General features: G+C 48.9%; 1 protein-coding gene across 1 annotated transcript in view; it reads left to right on the top strand.

The window, feature by feature from the left end:
* Positions 1 to 3,573: 3,573 nt before the first annotated feature.
* ARHGEF37 (Rho guanine nucleotide exchange factor 37) overlaps positions 3,574 to 6,000 on the top strand; it is a gene marked incomplete at its 3' end in the record, with an annotated part of 47,569 nt that continues 45,142 nt past the window's right edge. The window contains exon 1 of the mRNA XM_080804809.1: positions 3,574 to 3,639. The remainder of the gene's footprint in view (positions 3,640 to 6,000) is intronic.

Raw genomic sequence — 6,000 nt, 5'->3', positions numbered from 1 at the left:
GTGATCAGGAGACAGGAGCCCAGAGAAGCAGGCAATGTGCAAAAATTACCCCGGGAACGGTGGCAGGCGGTATGTGGCCGCAGCTGGGGCAGCTGGGGCAGCCACGGCCCCCATCCTCTGTATGTTGCCAGTGTCCGGCAGCAGCACTTTTCCTGTGGTGTGTTTTCCTCTGGGGGGTCTGGCCCCCCAGCCTCCCTTCATGTCTGCCTGTATTTCTAGCCTGGTTGTCTAGCCTGTCCATGGATTTTTTGAGCTCAAGACTGTTTCAATGAATTCCTTTCTTTGTTTCAGTCAATCAAAATTAGTTTTTATTGTTTGCAACCCCAAGACTCAGGCTGGTACATAATCTTTTTGGGGGGCCTCGGGGCACAAAGTCTTTAGGTAACCCTTAACTCAAGAGTCTGAGGCTGCTTTTTTTTAAAAGATTTTTTTTCAGTTTTTATTTCTTTAACTCATCTCTATACCCAACGTGGGGCTCAAACTCATGACCCTGAAGATCAAGAATTATAAGCTCTTCCAGTGGAGCCAGCCAGGTGCCCCTGATGTCACTGCTTTTAGTCCAGATCTCTAGATAAAGTCGTGGTCAAATTTGCAACTGGCCTGGGAGTTTCATCTGGGTTCCCGTGAAGTCCATACATCTCAGGCACAATGTCTGCTGCCCCATCCTAAGCCCCTTCTTCCTGTGTCTCCCACAACTTCTTAATTCACACTCACTCACCTACCCAGTCCATAAAGACGTATACAGTCCCTACTGTATACAAGGCAGGATGCTAGACACTGAGAGGAACCCAAAGGTCAATAAGCTGTAGTCCTCACAGTATATTTTAGAATTTCGAACAAGGTAAATGTATTTTCTTTTCAAAAAAGATATTTAAAAATTGATCACTCTGTGGATGGTAGAAGTGAAGAGGAACTCTATCTTTGAGTTAGTGTCACTGGGGGCAAGGGGATGTCCATTTCTTTGTACATATTCTAGAAATCAACCCTCCCCAAATAATTGGTTTGCTTTGTTACACAACGGTTTCCAGTTGAAAATAAACAAGTAGCTCTCCAGAGCATTGAGAAAAGAATGACTTTTCTGAAGTTGGCCATTAAATTGCTGCCCATCAAAGTATTTATGACTAGGATAAGAGGTGAGGCACTAGAGTGAGTACTTTAGGAATTTAATTCAAGATAACCCAGAGCCCTCAAACAGAATCTAAGAAACATCTGTTTCAAGTGAAAATACTAGCCAGCTTGTCTCCTTTTTCTTAAGTTAACAAATAAATACTTCTTGGGGCTATGGAACCCTGCTGCCTCTGGGACCCCAGGAATACAACAATCGCCCAGGGATTGTTGGCACTTGGGTCTGAAATCACAGAATACTCAACACAAGCAAGGACGAAGGGCACACATCAGTAATGTAAAGTGAAACAAGCAGAGCAGATGACTCCATACTCCAGAGAAAATGCTGGTCACCCCCCACCCCCCACAAACACATTACAGAAGCAGAACTGAGGCGCTGACGCTGAGCTCTCAAGACCCTTCCCACAAAAAGGAAGTCGATTTAGAAGTCAGCCTGGCTTTGGGATCAGGTCTTCATCCCCTAGGGGGCTTTGGATAGGTCACTTAGCCACTCTAGGATTCCATTTCTCTCTAGAATTCCTACAGAATGGGAAAGAAACCTAGAGATCTTTTTTTTTTTTTAAGATTTTATTTATTTATTTACAGACAGAGATCACAAGTAGGCAGAGAGGCAAGCAGAGAGTGGGGGGGGGGGGAAGCAGGCTCCCCGCCGAGCAGGGAGCCCAATATGGGGCTTGATCCTAGGACCCTGGGATCATGACCTGAGCTGAAGGCAGAGGCTTAACCTACTGAGCCACCCAGGCACGCCCCCCCCCTTTTTTTTAAATTTGAGATTGAGAGCATGAGTGTGAGCATACGGAGGGGTTGGCAGGAGGAGAAGCAGACTCTCTGCTGAGCAGGGAGCCGAATACGGGACCCTGAGATCATGATCTGAGCTGAAGGCAGATGCTTAACCCACTGAGCTACCCAGGAGCCCCTCTTTGAAGCATTTCTGATAAGCCTCTCTGCTTGAATGCTGACTTTAAAAAAAAATTTTTTTTTAAAGATCATTTGTTTATTTATTTATTTGTCAGAGGGAGACAGAGGGAGTACAAGCAGTGGAAGCAGCAGGCACATGGGGTAAGAAGGCTCCCCACTGAGCAAGGAGCCTGACGGGACTCCCTCCCAGAACCCTGAGATCATGACCTGAGCTGAAGGCAGTTGCTTAACTGACTGAGCATGCATCCCTTGAATGCTGACTTAAAATTTTTTTTAAAATTATTATCGATGTATAGTTGCCATACAATGTTATATTTTGGGTTTTGTTGTTGTTTGAAAGTTTATTTATCTTTTTTTGGGGGGTCATCTCAACACTCAGCGTGGGGCTCAAACTCACAACCCCGAGATCAAGAGTCACATGCTCTTCCATCTGAGCCAGCCAGGCATCCTGCAGTGTTATATTTTGAATGTTGACCTTTAGTGGTAAGATGCTCACTCTCGCACTCACTCACTGACGCCACTTTCGAAATGTTCTGTTAGAGAAGTTCTTCCTTACATGTTCCAGTGTGTGCTTATGGATTTCCCCATGCTAGTGACTTCTCAGGTCACACGCATGAAGTCTGATCCATGGATCAGAAAGCTCTCAACTTCCTTTGCTTTTCTTGTCTACAGACTAAACCACCCCTCTCCCCTTCTATTCTCATCCATCACATTCAAGACATCGCCCCATTTTGGTCTTCATGTTTTTTGTTTTGGGGTTTTTTTAAAAAAAAGATTTTATTTACTCATTAATTAGAGAGAGCACACACATGAGAGATCACAGGTGGTAGGGAGGGCCAGAGGGAGAAGCAGACTCCCCCACTCTGAGCAGGGAGCTGGAGGGGAGGCTTGATCCCAGGATCCTGGGATCATGACTGGACACAAAGGCAGACTCTTAACACACTGAACCACCCAGGCACCCCTGGTCTTCATGTTTTTGTGGGTGTAGACTAGTGTTTAAGCAACAGGAGGCCTCCTACAGTTTGAATTTGAATACTGGTCCTGTCTCTTAGTAGTTGTGTAACAGTAGGCAAATTGCTTTCATTTTTCTGGCCTCAGTTTCTCTAAAATGAAGATAGTAGTAACAGTAATGCTAAGAAGCATGCCTGTTTTATAGAGAAGTTGTGAATGATGTATGAGGAAACACAAGTAAAATGTTTAGAATAGTGCCTGGCATTTAGGAAGCCAAATTACTATTGCTATCACTAATAATAATAAACAAGAAGCCCTAATAATGAGAATAAGAATTAGAACCGAGAAGATATGGGAAAGTTAATCTAGTCGATTGCCGATCCCGCAAACAAGGTTTGCCTTCCCTGATAACGACACTTTTTCATAGCAATTTTCACTCTTCAATGTCAATGTTTTAAGTGTCTGACCAACCTCACACACCACCGCCCCGCCCCCCAAGGGGGCGGGGACCTACTTAGGGCCTAGAACAGTGTCCCATTTCACAGTAGGGAGAGAGTGGACGTACAGCTTTCTATCACAGGAGAGTAGACTGGGGTGCAGGGAGACTGGCAGATTTGTCTGAGATTGAGCTCGTGGGAGAGCTGGGTAAGAACTCAGAGGTCCTGGGCAGCGGACCCTGGGAATGAAATCGAGGTCCAGCCCTAACATCTGGTGTTTTGGGCAGAGCCACGGATACACAGATTGTCAGTGATCCAGGGGTCAACATTCCCACCGGATGGCCTAAGCACTGGCCCGTGTTTTGGGGGCGCCGAGGCCGGGCGAGCAGGCGGCTGAGCGGGAAGGCACGGGTGGGTGCTCCCGCCCTCCCCGGAGGCGCGGCGCTCAGAGCCGCGGCAGCGCTCGGCGCTGGCGGCGGGCCAGGGCCACCCCGGGCCGGGCCGGGTCCCGGGCGCGGCAAGTGGAAAACAACCTGGCCGCAAACAATTGACAAAGGCGCGCGAGCGGGCCGGCCCTCCGCCGCGCACGCACGCACGCAGCGTGGGTAGAGCCGCGCCCTCCGTGGGACCCGCGGCGCCCAGGCCCAGGTGCGGCGCGTGTCGGGGAGCCGGGCGTCCTCCCGCCTCGTTGGCGGCTGGGATGCGCCCGAGCTCCGCGCGGGGAGTGCGCCCCGCGAGAGGGTCGGGGTGGACGGGCCCGGCGCCGAGGGGCGCGGGAAAGCCGCCGCCGCTGCCAGCCGAGCGGGAAGGTGTGGGGCGCCGGGAGCCGCGACGCCCCGGTCCAGGTGGCGCGGTGGAGCTTTGTGTCCTGGGGCCGCATGGAAATGCAAGCAACCTGATCCACGTGACCTTTTACAGGTGGGCAGATAAGGCCTAGAGAGGTAAGGTGGTCTGGAAAAAAATATTATTTCTTGCGTCGGTTTATTTATCCCTGCCCACTTCAGTGTAGGATTTGGGGTGACTTTTTTAATAAGAATCGATAGGTTGAAAACAACAGAAAAATACAAACAATGTTAAAGGATCCTTGCCAAGGAAAATATAATTATGACTACAGGCGGGTGTGGGGGGAAGAGAAAGGAAATTCGAAGTCGCTGTGTTGCGCTTTCTTGGCCAAGGACACGCCGAAAAGTGCCAGAGCTGAGACCAGAAGCCTGAGTGTCAGGCTCCCCCGGGGCTACAGTGCTCTGGGCCCAGTGAGCGACCAGAACTTTCAGGGGAATAGAGAAACAGCAGCCTGCCCGCGGGCTTCACCTTCTTGGGATTCTGGACCCCTTAGACACCTGCATCCCTTCCTACAGAGGGGTTCACACATGACCTTGCACACCGTTTCAGATTTGACACGAAGCATTCTGCTGTAAGAAATGACTGGAAGGCTGGCACTCAGGCTGTGCTATCAAGAGCAATTTTTTGCTCTTTTTAAAGGGAGGCAGCCAGGGGAAAAGTGAGTACCGGCTGTCAATCCAGTGTTCTGACCCCGCTAGCTGGGTGATCTTGGACACATCGTTTAACCTCTCCAAGGCCCAGTGTTTTGCTCTCTTCATTTTTTTCTTTACAGATTTTTAAATTCAAGTTAGTTCACTTCTCTAGTGCAGTATTAGTTTCAGTCCCAAGCCCAGTTTTATCCGTAAAATAGAGATGAGATTGTCTGCCTCCTCCTTCAAGTTATTGTCCGACTTAAGAATGAATGCTGATCCCAGTGTCTGGCACGTAGGGTGTGCTCAGTGAGCGAGCAGGTGCACAGAGCCCAGTGGCTCGCAGCTGTGCCAGTTAGGAAAGATGATGACATGGAAGACATTGGGCTGTCTCTGAAATAAAATACAAAATTAAAAACATTGTAAACCTGAAACTATAAAGAGAACCCTATAATGACTCAAAGCGACAGCACAGATCTTGGCGATCATCTAAACAAAAGTACAGCAATGCACCACGTCAATATTTGGCCTAAGGTGAGAGACTGAGAGGAGAAGCCACCAGACTTTCTAACAAGGACTGTTTACTGGGCCTTGTTTGCCTCTTTTGAGTGGAACCAGCACCTGCATAGCTTGTTTCTAAATGAGAGGAAAGAGGAGGGTGATGTGGGGACCTGGGCAACACCCAGTCTTGCCAGGTAATGTGGGCTCGGCTGAGTTCTGGCCGGGGTACAGGAGTTGCTGGCAGTTGGCTCTCATCCCTCTTGGATCAGCAGCTTGTTGTGGTAAACAGAGCCTTGGTTGACTGTGTTCTAGATCAAATAAATGGCTTTTTATTTAACCGATGGGGGTGTGTGTTTGAGTGCTCCAACTGAAGCAAAATAGTGTTTGTTGAGCTCGATTGTCCAAAAGCCTATAGCTTGTTTACTGGCAGGCTAAGGAGTTTTTTTTATTATTATTGATTTATTTGATTTATGGAGAGAGAGAGCATGCATGCACACACAAGGGGAGAGGGGCAGAGGGAGAAGGAGAAGCAGATCCCCCACTGAGCTGGATAGCAGGAACCCGGGACCACCACCCAAACCCAAGGCAGATGCTTA

The sequence above is a fragment of the Martes martes genome, assembly GCF_963455335.1.
Source record: "Martes martes genome assembly, chromosome: 5".
Lineage (NCBI taxonomy): Eukaryota > Metazoa > Chordata > Mammalia > Carnivora > Mustelidae > Martes > Martes martes.
The sequence above is the reverse complement of the archived record's forward strand: the minus strand, read 5'-3'. Positions and strand labels throughout refer to the sequence as shown.